Source organism: Zingiber officinale, chromosome 4B (genome assembly GCF_018446385.1).
Source record: "Zingiber officinale cultivar Zhangliang chromosome 4B, Zo_v1.1, whole genome shotgun sequence".
NCBI lineage: Eukaryota > Viridiplantae > Streptophyta > Magnoliopsida > Zingiberales > Zingiberaceae > Zingiber > Zingiber officinale.
The window spans coordinates 129,560,752-129,587,055 of record NC_055993.1 but is presented as its reverse complement, the minus strand read 5'-3'; the positions used below and the strand labels follow the sequence as shown (position 1 = coordinate 129,587,055).

At 41.6% G+C, this 26,304-nt stretch overlaps 1 pseudogene; it reads right to left on the bottom strand.

Moving 5' to 3' along the window:
- Positions 1 to 23,592: 23,592 nt before the first annotated feature.
- On the bottom strand, positions 23,593 to 25,285 carry LOC121978676 (annotated as a pseudogene).
- Between the last annotated feature and the right edge of the window lie 1,019 nt (positions 25,286 to 26,304).

Sequence of the window (26,304 nt, the reverse complement as noted above, 5' to 3'; positions counted from 1 at the left end):
CAGCTCATCCACCCAACTTCCTCCAACGTGGTCTAGCTTGGTTTTGAGTCCTCTAAGGATTTCCTGATTGGTGACTTTCGCCTAACCGTTACTCTAAGGATGAGCCATGGAGGTAAAAACTTGTAAGATGTCATAACTTGGGCACAACTTCCTAATTTTTTTAGCCTTAGAATAGCCTTCTATTATATGAGACGAGCTTGTAGGAAATTCCTAACTGACATATGATGTTCTACCATAGGAACTTGATGACCTTTTATTTGGTTATCTTTCCTAATGCATCCTCTTCCACCAACTTGGAAAAATAATCCACGACCACTAAGATGAATTTTTTCTGAGCGGGTGCCATCGGAAAGGGTTCTACAATATCCATACCCAATTGCTCGAACAGGCATGAAACAATCTAGGTCTTTAACAATTATATGGGGTGGTGTAAAATATTCTAGTACTTCTGACACAATAAGCAAGTTACTACCAGCCGAACCAAGTTAGCCTACAGAGTGGGCCAAAAATATCTGGCTAACAAAATCTTCCAAGCGAGCGATCGATCACCTGCATGACTCCCACAAGAGCCTTGGTGAACTTCTTATAGAATATACTATATATCCTTTGGACCTACACACTTAAGGAAGAGGATAGGCAAATCCCTCTTGTACAAGTGATCTCCTACTAAGGTGAACTGACTGGCTCTCTTCTTGATCATATGTGTTTACTATCGCTCGGAGGGTAAAATTCCTTGCTAGAGGAAAGAAATTAACGGTGCTCTCCAGTCACACTGTAGTTTTAGCTTGGCTTGTCACTCAATGTGGGATACTAAAATGGTTTGCTCCACCGACCGGTCTAGTGCCCGGAGTGTTGGGGATCTTATGGCGGGCTAGAAGGGGGGTTGAATAGGCTAAGTCACCCCCAACTTGATTTCTTCTCTACAAGGTTAGTGAGCAAGCGGAAATACAACTAACTAATGAAAACAATAAAAGCAATGTAGAGAAAGAATACCAAACGCTAACACAATTCTTTTTACGTGGTTCAGAGATTGCTTGCTCCTACTCCATGGCTTGTCCTTGAGATGGACGAACTCTTAATCCTTTAGTGGATTAGTCCCCGACAATCTCCGACTAAAGCTTACTCCTTCTCAATGGAGTACAACCTCTCACAAGACACTCTTCTTCTTTACAAGATTGAGAATAAGAATTGGAAGAAGAGTGTTAGGCTTTGGAAGCTTGGAGGCCAAGACTAGGAGTGTATCAACAAGATCAATAAACTCCTTCAATGCCCCAAGCTTTCAATATATAGAGAGAAACAAATTGATCATAAGACAACTTATTTCCTGCGCACCAGTCGACTGGCATTTCCATTAGTCGACTGGTACTACCGTTGGATGTAGCCAACGGCTACCTCGCAGCATGCCAACGATCACAAACGGTCACTTACCAGTCGACTGGTGAAAGTACCAGTCGACTGGTCGTTGCTAGCTGAGCGAACAGAATGCTTCTGTTAGCTTCCAGTCGACTGCAACTTTCATTAGTCGACTGGTCCCGATAACACACTCACACTCATCATTTCTGGAGTCACCCTTGAAGCCCCTCTTTCTCGGCCTTCGTCCCTCAGATGCACCCAAGCTCGCGGCTCCTCTCTGTGCCATCTTTCACGTTGCCTTGAAGTCTGTTTCCCTCAGCTCCACTCCATTGTTCCTCGTTTGGCGGTTCCTCAGATGTCTTCCACACCATCCTTCACCGACTCAAAGATCTGAGCCCTTGGATGAGCTTCCCAAACTTGGTCGCACCAAGTTCCTCATGTGTTTCACTAAGTCCTGCAAGACTCAAACACATATTAAACCAATATGAAAATCTAACTTAAATTCTTTGACACACACATCAAAATCATGATCGTACCGATCAAACTTAGGTCGATTGCACCAACATAAAGGACCAAGGCCCTTGCTAACTTGGCCAGTTCAACTGCTTTCTGGTTCTCTACTCGAGGGATTTTCTGTAAGATCACTTATTGAAATCCCACTTTTAAATTCTCAAAGGCCTCTGCATACAACTTTAGCTTCTCACTGTTGATCTTAAAGTTACCTGATAATTGCTGAGCTGCCATCTTGGAATCTGAGTAGATTAAGACTCGGGCGGCTCCCACTTACTTCATGGCTTGTAGAGAGACTATCAATGCTTTGTATTCGGCTTCGTTATTAGTAGTCTGGTAATCTAACTGAAAAGACAATTGCATCTTGTCTTCATGAGGTGATATCATAAGAATCCAGACTCCATTGCCTTGTAGAGTGGATGACCTGTCCATGAAATTTTTTAAGTTTCTTCTAGCTCCGAATTCTGTATCTCGGTCACAAAATCGGCTAAGACCTGAACTTTGATTGTCACTCGAGGTTGATACTGTATATCATATTCGCTCAATTTCGTGGTCTATTTGATCAATCTTTCTGAATCCTCTAGATTGACGAGCACTTAGCCTAGGGTGCTATTAGTCAATATAATTATTGAATGAAAAAGAAAGTAGGGACGTAAACTCCAAACGACTAAGACTAATATGCTAACTTCTCAAGAGAAATGTACCAACATTCAATATCTTTTAATAAATGACTTAAAAAAAATACACTAGTTGTTGCTCCTTGCCCTCCTGCTATACTAACACTGACATGATGGTAGTTTCAATGGCAAATAAGTATATCCACAGTGGCTCATCGGCTATAGGTTTAGCAAGTACAGACAAAATAAATAAATAATTTTTGAATTCTTCTAGCACCTTATCACACTCAACATCCCATTGGAACTTGATAGTTTGATGGAGTATTTTGAAGAATAGTAGACTCCGATCGGACGATGTTGAGATGAACTGAGACAGAGCTGTGATTCGCTCGATCAAATGATATGCTTCTTGTTAGGACCAAAAGTAGCTAGAGGAGGGGGGGTGAATAGCTCGTCGCGTGCCCGGTGTTCGGCGTTGCTTGTTTCTTCGAAGATGTGCAGCGGAAAATACAGAAACAAATCACACAACGCTAACACGGTTGGTTTACTTGGTATCCACCTCACAAGAGGTGACTAGTCCAAGGATCCACACCAACACACACACCCTCCACTAATGAAACTCTCCTTTATGGTAACTACCAAGGGCGGAGAAGCCCTACAAGACTCAATACAAGAAGAAGAAAGGGTAGTAAAGAAATACAAACTTACAAGCTTACAATGAGTGTACCAACCCTAACCCTAGTTTCTTCTTCTTGCTTTGATCCGCCTCTTGACTTGGAAGAGCCTCAAAGAACCTTCAAGAACTGGCGATCTCGAGCTTGAGAAGAGCTGTGGAGGAGCTGGTGAAGATCTGAAATGAATCGGTGAAGAAGTGCCGAAGACAATGCTTGCCTGCGGCTCAAATACGACTCAAACGGTCGGATCCCGATCGATTCGATTTTTCCCAATCGATCGGGGAGGCTTTGGATCGATCCACGGATCGATCCAGAGCGCCTCTGTGCTCTGGAAAAACGCCTGGATCGATCCAGCGCTTATCGCGCTAAGCAGCAGCGTCCCAATCGATCCACTGATCGATTGAGACCTCTAGATCGATCAACTGATCGATCCAGAGGCTTTCTGTTCGCTGGGAAAGGTCTGGATCGATCCACTGATCGATCCAGCACTTGGTTTTTGCCCAAAACCAAGTCCCAAACCTCCCAAACCAACGTCCGGTCAACCTTAACTTGTTGGTACGTCATGCCTAGCATCTAGTCACTCCCTTGACCTGCTAGGACTCCCTCACCAAGTGTCCGGTCAATCCCTTTGACCCACTTGGACTTTTCTTTCATGCCAAGTATCCGGTCACTCTCTTGACCTACTTGAACTTTCACCTAACTTCACTCACTAGGGTTTTCAATCTGCCTAGCTTCACTCACTAGGTCTTTCACCTGGCTTCACTCACCAGGATTTCCATCTGCCTAGCTTCACTCACTAGGACTTTCACCTGGCTTCACTCACCAGGACTTTCATACTGCCTAGCTTCACTCACCAGGACTTCCACAATCAAGTATCCGGTCAACCTTGACCTACTTGACTCTTCTGTAATCAACCTTTCATTGTCAAACATCGAAATCCAAACCAAGACTCAAGTTTGGTCAACCAGGTCAACCTTGACCTAAAGGATATTGCACCAACAATCTCCCCCTTTTTGATGTTTGACAATACAACAATAACACATGTAAGTTAGGCTAGTCCGCCTCCTTCTTCATGCCACTAGGTAATGAACACATAAGTTAAGCTCTTCATTCTCCCCCTAAAAGGGCAAACTCCCTCTAGGTAATGAAAGCCTAACTTACCCCCTTTCATAAGTCCTTTCATTCTCCCCCTATTAGCACACATCAACCCATCTTTGAGCACACATCAACCCGTGCCTCAATTTTGGGCACACTTCAACAAATGCCCCATTGTTGAAAACTCTCCCCCTGAAGAGTTGCTCATCGTTGTTCACAACTTCACTCGTTGTGACCAACACGATAATGAAGGTCACATACCCTTCATTTATCCTTAACCCTACATTCTTCCTCAATGTAGGCAAATGTCCATCCTTGAGCATTATTCACTTAACGGAAGGTTAACCACCTTCCAAGGTTTATGAAAAATAATTTTCATGCCTTTAAAGAGTCCCTCCCCCTAAAGACATTGTGGTAACTTCTGTCATTGCACCAACAATGACTTGGAATCCCTAATCCTTTAGGAACCCCAAATTAGAAGCTTTGAGGTTCAAATATTCAAAATTTGAAACAAACCTCACCCTAGACTTCAATATAGTCTTCCTTAACCAATCCATCCTTGTTTTCAACACGAAAACACCCTTTTTATGTATACAAATGTATTTTGAGGGGTTTGGAATGGTTACTTAGACTAAAATAGGTTTAAAGATGCTGAAATCAGGCTTTCCCAGCCAAAATCAGTAACTTGGATCGATTGGAGTTGGGTTCCAATCGATTGAACCTTTTTGAATCGATCCACTGATCGATTCAGACTTCCTTGATCGATCGGTTGATCGATCCAGCGAGCTTCTGCTCGCGGGAGACTTGCCTTCTGAATCGATCCACGGATCGATTCAGGCACTCCAATCGATCCACGGATCGATTCAGGCACTCCAATCGATCCATGGATCGATCGGAGCTCTGATAGTTGCTGAATTTCAACATCAGCCAACTTCAGAAATCCCTAGAAAATTCTACAAAAATCCAAAAATCATGAAATTTCGTGTAGGCATTATTTAGGGCATATACTATCAAGGAAAAATAGTTTTCTATGAAAATACTTCATATTTTCAAAGATTGACACAAACTTGAAAACTTGCAAAAACTTTAGTGTTTTCTTCAAGTTTGTGTCTAACTATTCAATGGTGATTACTATCAAAAGATAGCCTTCACCAAGGTTTTCCAAAATCATTTTGAAAACATTTTCAAACCAATATCCCACCATGTTCCTTGGGCTTAATGCACATGACTTGTACATTAGCTTTCCCAATGATGGGAAAACACATAACTATGTGTTTTGATGAACTTAAAACTCAAAAGAATGCACTAAATCAACATATTGAGTTTTGTTCATCATCCTAACATCTCACTTGTATCTAATGTGCACTAAAACACATACAAGTCATCTTATAGGTCTTGTGAGATGTGAGATTTTGGTTTTGCCCTATTCTAGGGATCATGCATATCTATCTAGGCATTTTAGAGATATTAGACATCCACCTAGGATGTCACTTGTTAATAAGTGTTGTTAAATGCCATTTGTCCTTAATTACAAGGAATTAAACTTAATGCATGATAATGTTATGGCATACATCAAAAGGAACTAATTTTTCAAAAGAAAATATCCTATAACTACATGATGTATGAATGTCATGACATGGTATTTTTGGATTTTTCATAATAAAGGAATGAGTGCAAAATACAAACCAAATGTGATGTCATGACATATAATGAGCAAACAATCATGGCAAGATTTAGCATTAATAAAATACCTAGATTACCTATCTAGGTGTCCTTAAACTTAGCTAACTTAAAATTAAACTTTAGATTGCCCATAAGTGCTTCAAGAAAATGCCAAAACCTAAATTGGCATTTCTAATTCCCTTGATTAATTTATGCCAATTGAAATTAAACATATTCCTCAAATGTTGGCATATTTCATTTTTCTACAAGAGTAGCACTTTTAAATTAAGACTTAAAATACCTTCAATTTCCTAAGAACATACCAAAATCCCAACTTGGTATTTCTCTAGGTTTTCTCAATTTATGCCATTTAAGATAAAATCAATTTTTCCACCATTAGGCACATTTTACTCTTTCAAAGAGTAAATAATAATTCCATTTCATTTTCAAAGGTTAACAAAAACCTTGAAAATGCTCCTTGAGTGTCAATTTCCTCAAAGTTGGGTTAACTACCCTTCTAATCGGAGTTGACACTCTCTAACCCATCTATGGGGTAGAGAAGATGCTCCTAGGAACCCAACACCTATTGGTGCTCCTTGGATGCTCTAGGTACTCAGTAGGGATTACTTCCCTAGATACCTTCATAGTGACCTTGTTGGGCTTCTTAGAAGCCTTGGTCACATTTTCTAGGTCAACTCTAGGGATAGCCTCCCTTGTGACATTGTTAGTGACTTTCTTAGACTTCTTAGAAGTCTTAGTCACATTTATCGCAAAAATACTCTTAGGGATGACTTCCCTAGTATTCTTGGCTTGACCACTGGACCTAGGGTTTGTTCCATAACTATATGGAACTCTATGGTACGAGGGCACATCCTTCTTAGCCTTTGGTTTGTATCCCAACCCTCTATGGCCATTGGATGGCTTTGATTTTCCTAGCCCTAGGTATTTCTCATTTTGCCCTTGTAGGATATTTTCCATCCTTTTTAGGGTCTTTTCCATTTTATCAAGTCTTGACCTCAAGACTTGATTTTCTATCATTAAATCCTTAGGTTTTGGTCCATGAGCATTTTTGTTCTTGGGCATGTATCTATTATCCTTAGTGTTCCCGCCCAAGTGTCTATCTACCTTCCTAACCTTAGGTTGGGTAGTTTTGGCATGTAGGGCCACATGCTTTTCCTTAAAGCCCTCATGCTTTCTATTCTTATGGTAAATTGCATTAAAATGATAAAAATTAGAACTATCATGCTTTTTACCATAATGTAAAGGGGTAGGCTCAATAAATGTTACCTTCTTCTTTACCTTGGAGGCTCCCCCTTGACTAATGCCTCCTTGAGCCTTGACCATCTTCTTCCCCTTGGGGCATTGACTTCGGTAATGCCCCTTTTGGTTGCACAGGAAGCACACAATGTGCTCCTTGCTCTTTTTTGTTCCGGGGATGGTCTCCTTGAGCTTCTCCTTGCCTTTTTGTGCCATTTGGCCCTTTTTCTTGGCTAATTTGGGGCACTTGCTCTTGTAGTGCCCATGTTCCCTACATTCAAAGCATATAATATGATTTTTATTATTAATTGAAATATTTATACCTTTGCTTGTAAGGGTGGCATCTTTTCCTTTGGATCCGGAGGTGGAAGCTTCCTCTTGATCGGACCTTGATTCCCCTCCATTTGATTTTTCTTGACTTGTGGAGGTAGAATCTTCTTCCTCCTCTTCGTCTCTTGACCCGGATGTAGAGGCTTCTCCTTCTTCTTGATCCGGCGTCACCAAGGATCGCTCCCCCTCAATCCTAGAGGTGGAGGCTTCATCATCTTGAATATGAAACAAGGAGTATGCTCCCTCCTTGTTCCCTTCGATGCATTCCCTTGAGGATGAAGCTTCTTCTTGGACTTCTTCTTCGTAGGTTGAGCATCTCTCAACCTTGGAGTCCTCCTCTTGGTCTTGCTCCAAAGAGTCACCCTCTCTAGATACTTCTTGCTCTTGTACAGTGGAGGGGATCTTTTCATGAAGCTTGGCCAATTTGCTCCATAAATCCTTTGCATCTTCAAATTCTCCAATTTTGCAAAGGATGGTGCTTGGCAATAAATTTTCCAAAAGCTTGGTCACTTTGTCATTGGCCTCGCACCTTTGGACTTGCTCCGAGCTCCATTTGCTTTTCTTGAGAAGCTTGCCCTTAGAGTTTGTTGGAGCCTTGAAGCCTTCCATAAGAGCAAACCATTGCTCTATCTCCATCATAAGAAAATTTTTGATTCTTGATTTCCAAGAATCGAAGTTTGTGGATGTGTATGGTGGAGCCACCCTTGTATCAAATCCAAGTCCATCTTGGAATTGCATCTTGAAGTTGAGCTTGATAAAATCTTGAACTTGAAGAATTTTCTCCAACTTCTTCACCCTCTAGCTTTTCTTGTTATGCTTGACCCTTCCGGCGATGATTCCGGTGAAGAGCGACCTCGCTCTGATACCACTTATTAGGACCAAAAGTAGCTAGAGGGGGGGGGGGGTGAATAGCTCGTCGCGTGCCCGGTGTTCGGCGTTGCTTGTTTCTTCGAAGATGTGCAGCGGAAAATACAGAAACAAATCACACAACGCTAACACGGTTGGTTTACTTGGTATCCACCTCACAAGAGGTGACTAGTCCAAGGATCCACACCAACACACACACCCTCCACTAATGAAACTCGCCTTTATGGTAACTACCAAGGGCGGAGAAGCCCTACAAGACTCAATACAAGAAGAAGAAAGGGTAGTAAAGAAATACAAACTTACAAGCTTACAATGAGTGTACAAACTCTAACCCTAGTTTCTTCTTCTTGCTTTGATCCGCCTCTTGACTTGGAAGAGCCTCCAAGAACCTTCAAGAACTGGCGATCTCGAGCTTGAGAAGAGCTGTGGAGGAGCTGGTGAAGATCTGAAATGAATCGGTGAAGAAGTGCCGAAGACAACGCTCGCCTGCGGCTCAAATACGACTCAACGGTCGGATCCCGATCGATTCGATTTTTCCCAATCGATCGGGGAGGCTTTGGATCGATCCATGGATCGATCCAGAGCGCCTGTGTGCTCTGGAAAAATGCCTGGATCGATCCACGGATCGATCCAGCGCTTATCGCGCGAAGCAGCAGTGTCCCAATCGATCCACTGATCGATTGAGACCTCTGGATCGATCAACTGATCGATCCAGAGGCTTTCTGTTCGCTGGGAAAGGTCTGGATCGATCCACTGATCGATCCAGAGCCTGGATCGATCCACTGATCGATCCAGCACTTGGTTTTTGCCCAAAACCAAGTCCCAAACCTCCCAAACCAACGTCCGGTCAACCTTAACCTGTTGGTACATCATGCCTAGCATCTAGTCACTCCCTTGACCTGCTAGGACTCCCTCACCAAGTGTCCGGTCAATCCCTTTGACCCACTTGGACTTTTCTTTCATGCCAAGTATCCGGTCACTCTCTTGACCTACTTGAACTTTCACCTAGCTTCACTCACTAGGGTTTTCAATCTGCCTAGCTTCACTCACTAGGTCTTTCACCTGGCTTCACTGACCAGGATTTCCATCTGCCTAGCTTCACTCACTAGGGCTTTCACCTGGCTTCACTGACCAGGATTTTCATCTGCCTAGCTTCACTCACTAGGGCTTTCACCTGGCTTCACTCACCAGGATTTCCATCTGCCTAGCTTCACTCACTAGGACTTTCACTTGGCTTCACTCACCAGGACTTTCATACTGCCTAGCTTCACTCACCAGGACTTCCACAATCAAGTATCTGGTCAACCTTGACCTACTTGACTCTTCTGCAATCAACCTTTCATTGTCAAACATCGAAATCCAAACCAAGACTAAAGCTTGGTCAACCAGGTCAACCCTGACCTAAAGGATATTGCACCAACAATGCTTCTTTCAGATTGCGTGGAGGCCAGAGGGGTCATTTCTCGGAGAGCTTGCACCTTGCTTGGATTGTCCTCGATCTCCTGCTCTGTTACTATGTAACCAAGGAAGCACCCACTTTTGGCTCTGAATAGGCATTTGCTGGGGTTGAGCTTGAATCCATATTTCCTCAAGGTTCGACACGTCTCCTCTATGTATGCACATAGATCAGTCGCTCAAAGGAACTTAATCAAGATGTCATCCACGTGCACCTCCATGTTCCTTCTAATATGTTTCTGAAACACTTTGTTCATAAGCCTTTGGTAAATTGCTCCTGTATTTTTTAGTCTGAATGGTATAACATTATAGCAATAAGTCTCCTGTATAATAATAAAACTAACGTTCTCTTGGTCTTCCTTGGCTAAAGGGACCTGATACTAGCCCTGATATGCGTCTAACATGCATATCAACTCGCAGCCAAAAGTCAAGTCCACCACCTTATCGATGTGAAGCAAGGGATAATAATTCTTCGGGCATGCTTTATTCAGATCCCTGAAGTCCACACAAATGGGTCATTTGTTCCCGGGTTTAGATACTAGGACTACGTTGGCCAACCAACTCAGGAACTGCACCTCCCAAATATATCCAGCCTAAGCAGTTTGTCTACTTCCGCTCGGATGATCTTGTTCTGCTCCGCTCCAAAATCTCTCTTCCTTTCCTTAACAGATTGAGCATCCTGGAGCATATGAAGTATATGTTCCATAACACTTGGTGAGATGCCCGTAATCTTCTGAGATGTCCAGGTGAACACACCATTATTGCATGTTAGACATGCAACTAAATTAGCCTTGAACTCTAAGGGCAGGTCGACGGCTATCTGGGTGACGATCTTCGCTTGGCTTGAATGGATCTGCACATCCTCCTTCTCTTTATAAACTAGCGTTGGGGGTGCTTCATGAATAGCATTGACCTCCACCCACTAAGTCTTCTGAGCCATGCGAGTTTCAGTCTTAATCACATCTACGTAGCACTTGCGTGCAACCAGCTGATCCCCCTTCACTTCTCTCACCGAGTCGTTGACCGAGAACTTGATCTTTTGACAGAAAATGGAGATAATGACTCAAAATTCATTCAATGCTGGTTGACTCAAAATCACGTTGTAGGCTGAGATCACGCTCACTACAATAAAGGTTGATCGACGGGCTCTCATCAGGGGATTCTCTCCCAGAGAGATAATCAATCGAATTTGTCCGATCGATCGTACTTCATTGCTAGTAAATCTATACAGGGGCATTGTCATGGGTTGGAGCTTGCTCTTCTCTATCTACAGTTGCTCAAATGCCTTCTTAAATATGATATTGGCATAACTCCCGGTGTTAATAAAAGTCCGATGGATGTTGTAATTAGCTATGGCAGCTTCGATGATCAGAGTGTCATCATGGGGCACTTCTAACCCCTCCAAGTCCTTGGGGATGAAACTGATCTCTGGCCCCCATATACCTGCTCTCGGCTATGCCTGACTACATGAATCTTTAGTCGGCAGACGTGTAATTTTTTGGCCCAGTTAGAATCACCGTCGATCAGGCCGCCCACTATCATGTCGATGTCATCTCGAGCGGTGTTATCATGGTTTTCTTCTTCTCAAGTCAATCGACACTATGACTCAGCGGGGCCTCAACAAGGATTAGGTTGTTCCACTGATGGGGTAGTTGTTGGTTCTTGTCGACATTCCTAGGGCCTCTCGAGCGGTCCACTCGGTCATTGATAAAGTCGATTATTGGGAGACGATGAACGCTAGCGAAACCCTTGGTTGGTTGCTCGGCGCATCTCCTGGTTATACTAATAACAGTCTTCAATATTATGGGTTTCCGACCAATGGTAAGTGTCGAATGGCGGAGTCCATCGGCAGGGCTCAGGGAATCACATCCACTCGGCTTCCACGTGTTGAACTACGTTCGGCCTCTACTCGTGGGGATGTGATGGATGACCTTATCGGGATCCTTTGTGTTATAGAGGAGGGAGTGGGGTTCATCGCACGGGGGCAGAGACAGTAGAAGGTGCGATCAACTCCTTTTGAGCAGACTGTGCCTCCTTTACATTGATGTAATTGGTCGCCCTTCCTAGCAAATAGTCAAAATCCCTAGGTGGCTTCTTGATCAGCGATCGAAAAAAGCCTCCATCCGTAAGCCCTTGGGCACTAAAATCTCTAGGGTAGCTGAAGGGACGTCCGTGACCATTTAGTTGAATCGTTTAATATACGTCCTCAGTGCCTCTTTGGACCCTTATTTAAGGGAGAATAGGCTCAACATAGTCTTGTGGTATCGTCGGCTACTAGCGAAGCGGTGGAGGAATGTCTTGCGGAAATCCTTGAAGTAACAAATTGTTGGTGCGGGAAGCATCCGACAATCGAACTCGTGTTTTGATAACGGCAAAGAATTCAAAGTTAAGATGTTTTGTAATCTAACAAGTCTACTTGAGAATGTCAGGAAAGTCCTAGCTGCGGTTAGGCAAAAGGGAAAACCCTAGGGGGTGGTAACCCTAGGTCATAGGGGGTGGTAACCCTATGCGGAAAGTCTTGGCAGGTAGATAGCTTCAGGCAAAAGTCCTAGGGGGTGGTAACCCTAGGTGGAAAGTCCTGGTGTCGCGAACTAGGTGAAAGTCTGGACTAGCCGGGAAGCGGATGTCCAGCAGAAAGTCCGGAAGCATCGAGTGCTGAGCAAAAGTCCAGTCGATCTGGAGGATCGCACTGGCAACAGATAAATCTCCTGAGTGAAGTAGGTGAGGACGCGTTCCCCGTAGAGGGAACAGTAGGCGTCGGGTCGACCTAGGGTTTCCAGTAGGAAACCCGAAGTCAGGCTCGGATAGTCCGGAGACTATCAATATCACTTCTATTATGCGTTATGTGCTAACTTTGTGCTGCAGAGTATATTTGGGATTAATGTATCTTGCAGGGACCAAAGTGCAAAGGTTAACCTCGGATGAACAGTGTCCGAGGCGCCTCCATGGAGCTTGGAGGCGCCTCGGGTGCAAAAGCTGACCTGGCTGCGAAGCTTCAATGGAGGCGCCTTGAAGGGGGTTTAAGGCGCCTTGAGCAGGGTTTGAGGCGCCTTAAGCAGATGAAGTTCGACCAGATCAAGTTTGATCCGTGCGGAAGAATCGGCAGCATGGAGGCGCCTTGAACAGCCTTCAAGGCGCCTTGAACACCCTTTATAAGGGGGTTTCGACCAGCACTTCAGAACATCAAGTCTTAAGTGATTCAAGTGCTACGTGCTGCTCCAAACGACGTTCCGAAGTGCTGCTACTTGTGCCCGACGACCAGGAGCTCCGAATCTTCATTTCTTTGTCGTTGGTATAATTATTTACTGTCGTTTATTGTACTTCAACTTGTAATCTTTTATCGAGCTTATAGTTGTTGCCCACCGGAAGCGATCAAGGATCGCGGGCCTTCGAGTAGGAGTCGTCTTAGGCTCCGAACGAAGTAAACGACTGTGTCTCTGTGTTTCTGTTTATTTACATTTTCCGCTGCGTATTTTACTCCGATAGTTTTACGAATCGAACGAAATATCCACGAGCGCTATTAACCCCCCCCCTCTAGCGCGGTCTCGATCCAACAATTGGTATCAGAGCGGGGTCGTCTTGAATCAGTGCAACCACTATTCGAGATAATTTTTTTTGTGGTTTTGTTCGGAGTCGATTAGAATTTAGCCTCATAGCTATATTCTAATTTATTTTCACGAATCAATTTTCTGCTCAAAGTTGGTCAATACCACTTGAGCCTGTTATTCTTTTTTCTCTTCCTACACTACTAATCCAAGACTCAATCTTGGAATAGATCTTGTTGTTTTTGTTCTTTTAGATCTGAATGGCCCAACAAGAAGGATATAGCACCGTTCGTCCCCCACTATTTTCCGGAGAAGACTTCGGATATTGGAAGGGGCGAATGGAGATATATCTGAAGATCCAGTTCGACACCTGGATGATCGTCAAAACAGGACTGGAACTGCCAACTGGTACCGACGGTAAGCCCACATCCTGTGAAAATTGGGAGCCAGCATTTATCAAAAAAGTGGAAGCCGACGCAAAAGCCACCTGCACCATCCAATGCGGTCTTACCAAAGAAGAGCTCAACAGAGTCGGTCCATTCTCCTCCGCAAAGGAACTATGGGAGAAACTGATCGAACTTCATGAAGGCACCTCGGAAACCAAGGTAAGTAAGCGTGATTTGTTACTAAATAAACTGTACAATTTGAAAATGCAGGAAGGCGAGACGGCAAGCTCTTTGCACGCCTGAATTCAAGATATCCTGAATTCTCTACATGGAATCGGGCAGAAGGTAGAAAACAGAGACATAATAAGGTATGCCCTTAACTCATTCCCTAGGAATACACTATGGGCATCAATGGTAGATGCCTATAAAGTCTCTAAGGATTTGTCCTCCTTAAAATTAGACGAATTATTTAGTGAGTTTGAACTCCATGAACAAACTAATGCACAGCCATCCGAGAAAGGGATTGCTTTGGTTGCAGGAACGAGTCGAACACGGGAATCAAGAGGACGGCGAAAAGTTGAATCGGAATCAGAAGATGAACCCGATTCAGAAGATGAACTGGCCAGCGAATTTGTGAATCTTGTAAAGAAACTCTACAAGAAGAAGAAGGGCTTCAACAAGAAAGATCTGAAGAAGGCAGTTCAATCCAAGGAGGCTCAACAGAACTCAAAGACAAAGTTCGAAGTCACTTGCTACGGGTGCAACCAAAAGGGGCATATAAAAGCCAACTACCCAAATCAAAAGGAAGCCAAGAAACAAAGAAGAAGGAAAGTCCTAAAGGCAACCTGGGACGAATCCTCTTCGGAGGACGAAGACGACGAACTCAACTAAACGAGTCTACTCGCATTGATGGCCCGGGACCAGATCAGCGAATCCGAGAGCGAGTCAGAAGCCGACTCCGAGCAAAGCCACGGATCTGCATCCGTTTCCGAAGGGCCAGACTCCGCTGTAAGTATTCCTAGGCTTAATAATTTAGTCAATTATTTACTTCGCAAATTAGCCAAGTCAAATTTGAAAATTAAGTCACTTTTAAAAGAAATAACCATTCTTAAAGGAGTAACTAACTCAAAATCTTTAACTGAAAATTCAACTCAGGTACAACAACTTGAGAAAGAAAATTCAAATCTGAAAAATCAGTTAAATGATTTAAAAATTACTTTAGAAAAGTTCTCTCTGGGATCTAAGAATTTGGATCTAATTCTTGGAACACAAAGAGCCGTCTACAATAGAATTGGACTAGGATATAAAAGTAAAGAGAAATATAAATCCTATTTATCCTTAATAAACAAACAAAGTAGTAAATCAGTCCAAGCATGGGTCCCCAAGTCCAAATTGATCAATCAAATTGGACTTGGCCAATACTGGGTTCCGAAGGATCAAATATACTACCTTGACAGACCATATCGAGGCCGTGATCCAGGGAAAGCTAAAATGAAAACGATCAAAATTCGAAATTAAATTAAAAATGATCAAAATTCAAAATTCGAAATTAAATTGAAAATCTAAAATTAAAAATCAGATTCAAAACTTATTCGAAATTAAATTAAAATTCGAAATCTAAAATTAAAAATCAAATTCAAAATTTAAAATTCAAAATTAAATCAAAAATCAGATTCAAAATTAAAATTCAAAATTCAACAAGTTGAAATTATGAAAAGTAGATGGAGGATCCAAACTAGCTGGCACCTCCAACTGAACTACCCGACAGGGTAACTGAACCTAATTTACCCGGAATGGGTAAAACAAGAATAGATTACCCGGCAGGGCAATTAAGATTAGATTAAAAACGGGATAAGTTTAACTTGAACCACAGTACTGGTGAAGTTTTTGGATGATAGTACGTTAGGGAAGCTTGGGCATCGCATGACTAGGAAGATATGGCTTCGACCTGGTGCATTTGGCCAAGTGGAACTGACCGAAGCTACCCTTAAATGGATCCTAACTAGTTAGACCAAGGTTTCGTACTAAGTTCAGTGGGTAGGACTATTTGGGAAACCTTGAAGGCATGGTTACTTTAATGAGTTCCTTGTGACTCACCATAGCCCAGAAGTTTATCCAAAGAATGCTTACTTGTTGAACCCAAAGCTAAACCTGAATCTAACACAAAGTTAAACCAGACCCTTGAATTCAACAATAAATCATCTCACATCAATTATAGGATTCCCTGATTGACAACTTAGATCGGGTGAGATGACTAAGAAATAAAATTACTTTAAAATCTTTTCAAAATTAATTCCAAAATTACTTTAAAAATCTTTTCAAAATTACTTTAAAAATCTTTTCAAAATTATTTTCAAAATTACTTTAAAAATCTCTTCAAAATTAATTTCAAAATTAATTTCAAAATTATTTAAATCTTTTCAAAATGAACTTCAAAATTATTTCAAAATTATTTAAAAATCTTTTTCAAAATTAATTTCAAAATTACTTTAAAAATCTTTTCAAAATTAATTTCAAAATTACTTTAAAAATCTCTTCAAAATTTTTTCAAAATTACTTTAAAAATCTTTTCAAAATTTTTTCAAAATTACTTTAAAAATCTTTTCAAAATTACTTTAAAAATCTTTTCAAAATTATTTTCAAAATTATTTAAAAATCTTTTTCAAAATTAATTTCAAAATTAGTTTAAAATCTTTTTCAAAATTATTTAAAAATCTTTTTCAAAATTAATTTCAAAATTACTTTAAAAATCTTTTCAAAATTAATTTCAAAATCATTTAAAAAAAAAAATCTTTTAAAAGTTAAAATTATTTTAAAAACTTAAAATTACTTGAAAAACTTAAAATTCAAAATTATTTGAAATCTCAAACTCAATAAACACAGTGTCTGCTTCAATCACGCTATCTCCATTAAAAAGAAACCAATTCAACTAATTCATGTGTAGGAATTGGATCAATGGATGTTGGATAGTGGATGCTCCAGACATATGACTGGAGATAAGTTGAAGTTTACCAAACTCAAGTACAAGAGTCTAGGATCAGTTGCATTCGGCAACAACAGTAAACTTAAAGTAATCGGAAAAGGTAATATTGAACTTAGTTCCGATTTCATTATTCGAAATGTTTTATTGGTTGAAAATTTTAACTTTAATTTACTAAGTATAAGTCAATTGTGTGACAGCGGATACCTAGTTAATTTCGATAAATCTGGATGTCTAGTTAAAAATATTGAACATCCAGAAATTAAACTTAAGGGACTTAGAAAAAATAACATCTACACAATTGATTTATCAATTTCCTCAATAAAATGTCTCCTGACACAGCAAGAGGAAACCCAACTGTGGCACAGAAGGCTGGGTCACACACACTCAAGACTTATTTCAAAAATGAGTCAAAATGATCTAGTTAGAGGTTTGCCCAAATTAAAATTTATTGAAAATTCAATCTGTGATGCATGTCAAAAAGGAAAACAAACCAAGTCAACCCACAAGTCAACTAACCTAGAAAGATCCAACACCATACTTGAGCTTCTTCACCTTGATCTATTTGATTCACATGGAGCCAAATCACTAAACAAGAACCAATATTGCTTAGTAATAATTGATGACTACTCTAGGTACACTTGGGTGAAATTTCTAAAAACAAAAGATGAAACCTATGAAATATTTAGTAATTTTTGCAACTTAACGGAAAATGAAAAAGATACTAAAATTAAAAGAATAAGAAGTGATCACGGAGGGGAATTTGAAAATCATAAGTTCACCCAATTTTGTAGAATAAATGGATACGAACATGAATTTTCATGTCCTAGAACCCCCCAACAAAATGGCCTAATGGAACGTAAAAATAGAACTTTACAAGAAGCAGCTAGAACTATGTTAAATGAATATCACTTAAATCATCAATTTTGGGCTGAAGCAATAAATACTGCAAATTACATTCAAAACAGAATTTTAATTAATAAATTTCATAATAAAACAGCATATGAACTCTACTATAATAAAATTCCCAATCTAAACTATCTAAAAGTATTTGGGTGTAAAGTTCACATCTTAAATACTAAAGATTACTTAGGAAAATTTACACCCAAATCTAACCAAGGAATATTCTTAGGATACTCCTCAACCAGTAGAGCCTTTAGAGTATTTAATCAAAATACCTTGAAAGTTGAAGAAACAACTAATGTAATATTTGATGAAGAAAACAATTTACCTAATATAAATGAATATATTGACACTAATCCTAGAGCAGCAGACGATGATGAAATCCAACCTAATCTTAATGAGTCAGAAGAACCAGTTTCTGACTCACAAATAAGACCAACTAGAATAAGCTCCTCTCACCCACCTGACCAAATTTTGGGTAACCCAAACCTAGGAGTCAGAACTAGATCGTCCTATAGAAACCTTAGTCAGATTGCTCTAATTTCTAAAATTGAACCTAAAACTATAGAAGAAGCCCTGCCTGATCCAGACTGGATCATTGCGATGCAGGAAGAATTAGCCCAATTTGAGAGAAACCAGGTCTGGGACCTTGTACCTAAACCCATAGATAAATCAATAATAGACACTAAATGGGTTTTTAGGAACAAGTTGGATGATCACGGTGATATAGTAAGAAACAAAGCAAGGTTAGTAGCCAAAGGGTTTAGTCAAGTCGAAGGCTTAGACTATGATGAAACTTATGCTCCAGTAGCTAGACTCGAGTCCATTAGGATGTTATTAGCCTATGCAGCCAATAAAGGATTCAAATTGTACCAGATGGACGTTAAGTCAGCCTTTTTAAATGGTTTTATCAAGGAAGAGGTCTACGTAAGCCAACCTCCAGGGTTTGAAGACATAGACTACCCTAATCACGTATTTAAATTAAAAAAAGGCACTATATGGACTAAAACAAGCCCCTAGAGCATGGTATGAAAGATTATCTAATTACTTAATATCCAAAGAATTTAACCAAGGACAAATCGATCCTACTTTGTTCGTAAAAACTATAGGAAAAGACATCTTTATAGCCCAAATTTATGTTGACGACATAATCTTTGGTGCAACCAATTCAAAATTCTTAAAAGAATTCGTCAAATTAATGGAAAGTGAATTTGAAATGAGTATGGTTGGAGAACTTAATTTCTTCTTAGGTTTACAAATTAAACAAACTAAAGATAGAATCTACATTTATCAAACTAAATATGCTAAAGAGTTGATTAAAAAATTCTGTATGGAAAATTCAAATATAATAAATACTCCAATGGCAACCAACATAAACATTGACTCTGACCCTGAAGGAAAACCAGTTGACTCAAAATACTATAGAAGCGTCATAGGTAGCTTACTCTATCTAACTGCAAGTCGACCCGACATATTGTTTGCAGTAGGTATGTGCGCTAGATACCAATCATGCGCAAAAGAGTCACACCTATCTTATGTCAAAAGAATACTTAGGTATATTAAAGGAACTCTAAATGTAGGACTTTGGTATCCAAGAACTTGCACTTTTGACCTTTATGGCTATTCTGATTCAGACTATGCCGAGTGCAAGCTAGACAGAAAAAGTACAAGTGGTGGCTGCCAGATTCTAGGTCAGTGCCTAGTAAGTTGGTCAAGCAGAAAGCAACATTGTGTTGCTCTATCCACTACAGAAGCTGAATACATAGCTCTAGGAGAATGTGCATCTCAATTGTTATGGATGATGCATACACTAAAAGACTATCAACTAGACTGTAAAAATACTAAAATTTTTATTGATAATATCAGTTCAATTAATCTGACCAAAAATCCTATACACCACTCTAGGACCAAACACATAGAGGTAAAACACCACTTTGTAAGGGATTATGTAGCTAAAGGTGAAATTGCACTCAACCACGTTGAGTCCAAATCAAACCTAGCTGACATTTTTACAAAACCCTTACCTGAACTTGAGTTCAGTGGACTTAGAAGGCAAATAGGAATGTGTTGGGTAGAATAGATATTTTACTATTATTATTTTGTTTTCAAATTCTAGGAAAAACAGTTTTCAAAACTCCAATTTTGTTAGATTTTTAAAACTTTCTGGAATTAGCCTAGCCTTTCCCCCTAGATAACATGTTCCCCTAGAATTAAGCCAGAGCATCTCACAAAACACCTAGGTTTACCTTAATTGTGATTGAAAAACATAGAATGGCGTGAGATGCATAGGGTATAGCCTGGACTCAAGAATGCTTATATCTGTGCATCAATATGAGTCTGGGCATTAAATATGCAATAAACATTAATCAAGTTAAAGTTCTCCAGCTCTAGTCAAGTCTATCTGGACCTAAATAACTTAACTTGACTAACCTAGTAAAAGCTATTGTCCTATAGACAATCAGCAAGTAACTAAAGGTTAGACAGTTGGCAAAAGATACTCGATTTCTTTTTTCAAGAATGTTTTGTTCTCTATGGCTCTGATACCTAAATATATAAACATCACTTGTGCTTGGACTTAAGGACCAACTGAACTTAAATGAATAATTTTGTCCTAAAAATTTAAATTCCAATTGACCTTAACTTCCAAACTTTGTTGAATATTGCTAACTTTAATCATGTACAACTCTTTATGCATTGCCCATTTTTTGAGTTATGGCAAAGGGGGAGAGTAGCAAAAATGTAAACATAAAATTCATTCAAGTTAAAAATTAAGGGGGAGCAAAAGTTAAGGGGGAGCCAAAGTTAAGGGGGAGTATATAGGGCAAAATTTACTTTAGTTACCTTATTCATCTATACTTAGCAAATTTTGCATGTGTTTAAAATGACTATCTATTCGCTTGTTTACTTAACTTCGAATTTGTGTTGCCATAATCAAAAAGGAGGAGATTGTTGGTGCGGGAAGCATCCACGATCGAACCTATGTATAACAACAAAGAATTCAAAGTTAAGATGTTTTATAATCTAACAAGTCTACTTGAGAATGTCGGAAAGTCCTAGCTGCGGTTAGGCAAAAGGAAAACCCTAGGGGTGGTAACCCTAGGTCATAGGGGTGGTAACCCAAGGGAAAGTCTTGGCGGGTAGATAGCTTGGGCAAAAGTCCTAGGGGTGGTAACCCTAGGTGGAAAAGTCATCCTGAACCAGGTGAAAGTCTGGACTAGCCGGGAAGCGGATGTCCAGAGAAAGTCCAAGCATCGAGTCTTGAGCAAAGTCGGTCGATCCGGAGGATCGACCGCAACAGTAAATCTCCGAGTGGAGTAGGTGAGGGCGCGTTCCCGTAGAGCAATGGCGTCGGGTCGACCTAGGGTTTCCGGGGGGAAACCCGAAGTTAGGCTCGGATAGTCCGGAGACTATCAATATCACTTCTATTATGCGTTATGTGCTAACTTTGTGCTGCAGGGTATATTTGGGATTAATGTATCTTGCAGGGACCAAAGTGCAAAGGTTAACCTCGGATGAGCAGTCTTGGAGGCGCCTCGGGTGCAAAAGCTGACCTGGCTGCGAAGCTTCAATGGAGGCACCTTGAAGGGGGTTTAAGGCGCCTTGGAAGGCGCCTTGAGCAGGGTTTGAGGCGCCTTAAGCAGATGAAGTTCGACCAGATCAAGTTTGATCCGTGCGGAAGAATCGGCAGCATGGAGGCGCCTTGAACAGCCTTCAAGGCGCCTTGAACACCCTTTATAAGGGGGTTTCGACCATCACTTCAGAACATCAAGTCTTAAGTGATTCAAGTGCTACGTGCTGCTCCAAACGACGTTCCGAAGTGCTGCTACTTGTGCCCGACGACCAGGAGCTCTGAATCTTCATTTCTTTGTCGTTGGTATAATTATTTACTGTCGTTTATTGTACTTCAACTTGTAATCTTTTATCGAGCTTATAGTTGTTGCCCACCGGAAGCGATCAAGGATCGCGGGCCTTCGAGTAGGAGTCGCCTTAGGCTCCGAACGAAGTAAACGACCGTGTCTCTGTGTTTGTGTTTATTTACATTTTCCGCTGTGTATTTTTCTCCGATAGTTTTACGAATCGAACGAAATAGCCACGAGCGCTATTCACCCCCCCCTCTAGCGTGGTTTCGATCCAACACAAATGGAGTCAGCTGAAAGCCGATTGAACCATCTCTGTGTCAGGCCCGAGAGAGTAATTAGGAATACTCGGCACTTAATGTCATCCGTATATTGATGAAGGGTAGCAGCATTCTCAAACTTGAGAAAATAGTCTTCCGGATCAGTCGCTCCTCCATATTCCAATTGCTAAGGTCGAAAATGGTTTGGCAATTTGTCCTCCAATATTTTCCGGGAGAATGATATGCTTATCTGCTCGAGAAAGCCATTAGGGACTAGAGTCTTCACCTTCATGGATCTCGAATAGGCGTATCTCCTGAGGATGATCCTTGGGGCCTTTCTGCGCAACCCATGTCATCAAGGGACGTACGGAACAACACTCAGTGGTATGCAATTAGAGATGGTGGCACAGGAGAAAATTCACTCGGCTGTACAGGTACCTGATTGAAACCAGCCTGCGGAGGGACCGGGGAAAATTCCGTTGGTCCTTTTTCCCTAGTCCTCATCTCGGTGTGAGGTCCTGTTACTGAGAATGTCGGGTCGTTCCATAAAGGATGTCCAACAACTTGTTGTTGTTGTTGTAGCAACCTTTGTACTCGTGTGGCCATGAGCAACTCCAGGTCTTCTTGTGACAAAGTAACAGTTGTAAATTGTCCAGCTTCTTCCATTTTCGCGCTCTAGATTCAGGCGAAGTTCCCATAAACGGCGCAAAATTTGATCCAGTCTGGAATTAGGGAAGATGGAGCATTTGGTTACAAGGTGTCTATGTTGACAGTGAGGAGAGTCCAAGAAACAGTGACCTAGCACAGCTATCGGACCTGCTTACCATAGACAAGAACTAGAGGCAAAAAATGTTAGTCACTGGGCCAGGGAGGGGTCCCCGACACAAGTATTCCGACGCTCAAGTCAAGCCAACAGTGGTGGAAAAGATGAAGAAGAATGAACTTTGCTAATGAAGTCTCGCGTACTTGCGCCTATAGATGGAAATCCTCTTATGTAATATTAATTTTCCTCTCTACATGAATCTAGGTTCATTACCAAATAGAACCAACCATTATGACATTCTGACACTTTTCCTAGAATAAGCTTGCAATTCTTGCGCTAGGAAGGGTACAAACTTCCCGTGTACAACTTACATGGGGAATATTCCCTTGATTATTTGGCAACAGTTACGCAAGATGCCAAAAAGAAATATTAGACCATTAATATGAGGGCCGCCCTTAGTGAACTTTATTGTTAGGTTAGTAGAGTGCCCTTTAACGTCTATTTGGGTCTTGTTCTCAAATGGGGTCCGGTCAGGTAATCAGTGCTAATCATCTCGTGGACTCCGCTTGGGATTCCATATATCAAGCTGGCCGGACTCAAGATCCGATCAGGAAAAAGGTTCAATCGGCGGCTATTATGAGGACTCGGCTCAGGATTCTGTCGAGTCAGGCGGACTCACGATCCGATCGGGAAAAAGGTGCAATTTGTGACCGTTCTGAGGACTCTGCTCGGGATTCCATTAAGCCGGGCAGACTTGGGATCGGTTGCAATATTCAGCCGAGCTGTATACCCATACCAACCTTAAGTATTGATCCCTCCTTAACTTTGACCGTCACCTCAGCCAGTTTTATTAACTTCGATCCTGGACTTGAGGGCCTACCTCCTTAGCCGCATCAATCATTAACCATTATCATTGACTAATTACCGACTGAGAGATTGAATTAGTGCGTTTTCCCGTGTAATCTAATCTAGATGAAGAAAGAGCATCGAACATTTATAGGTTTCATCGTACAGTATGAGCAGTTGAACTAAGATAACTAAGGGGCAATCTAATAGATCAGAAAGTCGATTGCCAAGCTCAGGAGAAGAACTGGTAGCTCTCGGCACTCAGAATGATCGACCTCAAGCCTCCAATAGGCGCCAAGACCGTCAGCAACACTCCCAGAACAATGCAGATCTGCAAAACCATCGAAAAAATGAGTCTTTTGCCTGTGTTTTTCAAGTAATTAAAGAAGCGAGAACTCACCCAGTTTGCCGTCCAAGATAAGCCGAACCTTTTGGGCTTGTAGACAGTTAGCCACATGATGCAGGGGATCTGTGAATGTTCAACACTTTTCAGGTGAGGTTCGTTTGAACGCACGAGATGAATGCACAGTTTCAGTTACTTACGTAATAAGTTGTCGGGGCAAATGCAAAGCCTCCGAAGAATCCAAGCAAGCCGCCGAAGAAGGGAACGGCAATGGCGACGAACATTGTGAACGCTGCAAGTGTGTTTCAGCGAGAAACAGATCAAACCCAATGAGAAAAATTAATGCAGCGATAACTAGCGGCTCACCGACGTAGAGACTCCGAGCAACCAGGCGAAGTGTGATTCCAGGTGAAGGCGAAACGTCGTCACGAGCAGTGTCTCTAGCATGTCGAATACGCCCATGGCGTAGATCTGCAGCGACAATTAAGTTCAGTTATTCGAGAAGATGGATCCTGCGTTATCAATTAATTAATTACCTGGTAACTTCCGATGACATGGATGGCGACGAACATGTTAGCAGCTGCGATCAACCAGGTCGGCTTCTGGAGTGTCATTAGAATGTGGTCGTCGACGGCGTTGCCGAAGGTCCAGTATCCGAGGATGGCCACCGGAAAGTAGCAAATAGCGACGACGAGATACGCGACGACGACGCCCTTCCACATCGGCTTCTTTGAAGGCTTTTCGGGGGTGGAAGGTATGGTCGCCTGAATCTCGAGAACGACGTTGTGCCCCGCGTAGGAGAAGGCGACGTCTCCTAGCGCGCTGAGGAAGTTGAAGAAAGCTCCTACTTTGGTCGAAGCCTTGTAGCCGAAGTCTACGTCCGGCTGCTTCCCTTTGTTTGCTGAAGCAACCCAGGCGATGGTGGAGTAACTGAGGGACATGACTGCGGCGGCCAAGGAGATACCGGAGATGGAATTCATGTTGGGAAGCTGAGCGAGCACGAGTTGCACGGAGGCGAAGATCATGATGAAGTAGGAAAGCTTGATGTTGCTGCAATTAGGGCAGACGAGTTCGTGGAATTTCTTCAGTGACTTGCCGCCGGTGACCATGTAGACGATGTTGACGCCCACCTCGACCATGAGCTGCTGCGGGACGATGATCCAGAGCCCGAGCTTTTCGCCGAACACGTGCTGCCCGAGCTCGTGGTAGCGGTCGAACCGCTTGCCGGGAACCATCTCGTGCATCTCCACCATTTGCCAGAGGGTGTACAGAGTGATGATCCACGATGTCACGAGTATGGCGACGCCAGGTCCCCTGAATTCTAGTTTTTTTTTTTTTTTTAAAGAATTGTATTGAAAAAGATGGAATTTTTAAGTGATCCGATCTGATATCGTTACCATCCGAGCTCCGACAAGGCGAATGGGAGGCTGAGGACTCCGGCGCCGACCATGGCGGTGACGTTGTGGAAGGCGGAGAACCACCACTTGGCGTTCCGTGAGGAGGTGATCGGAAGCCAATCATCGATGGCGTTTTGCTTTTCCAGCGCCGTCGCCGTTTGTTGGTCATCGTCGTTCTCCGCCATGATTCAGACGAAGAATTGGAGCGACTCTACCGGTGAATCTGACCATTTGTATTTTTTTTATAGAGGTTTAATATCGTTTTTTATTTTTGCAGACAAATTTTACCGGATCGAATGGTTAGAATCGGACGTTAGCAAATTGTTAATCTTTCCAAATTTCATGCTGAAATCGTCGCGTGCCAACACGTGACCCGAAAGTGGCGGAACCGTGGCTGGCTGATAGTGGCTAACAACAGGGGCAACACAAAGGCACCACGTGGTTAGTTGAATGTTCGATTCGAATAGAATTATTGTATGTTTGAAAATTTAGGGAGTGTTTGGTTGATGGATTTGAGAATGAGAGAATGGAATAATAATAAAAAATAGTGTTTGGATTGTAGGTTTGGGAATAATATTTTGGGAATGATTACTAGATTTATGGGAATCAATCAAACCCATATAACTGATGGGTTTCATTTTCATTCCTATTCTCATTCCACCTTATTATCAAACTCATACTCATAGTCATTCTCATCATTTAACCAAACACCCCTTAAATTTTGAAGGAGAATATTTTAATAATATTTTGTTTTGTTTTAATTAAACTGTTTTAAAAATATATTATTTTTTCTTAATGCATCATATTATTTATGTTGGGATGTCACTAGGATGGTGAATAACTTCGATAATATAATGATGAATTTGATCTCAAGCTCGGATAAAGGAGGAGGGTTATGTTAGGTTATCAGTCGGCGTCAAACTATGGTAAATATTCAATGAATGAATTCATTAAACTATTGTGCTAATGCTAGGTTGTTCCCCGAAAGGAACATTGCAGGGTCCGACTGTAACGTCTCGGCAAGGACCGCTACATCTCCAGAACTCGGGTGTAGTGATAAATATGCAAGAGTTCGCGTTACAGGGTCCGACTGTAACTGTAGGATCGAAAAGAATTTAGATATATCTACATTGCTCTTGGGCTCTACCCAAAAGGCCTCATGCCAATGAAGATATATTTTCTCTTATAAACCCATGATCTTTTC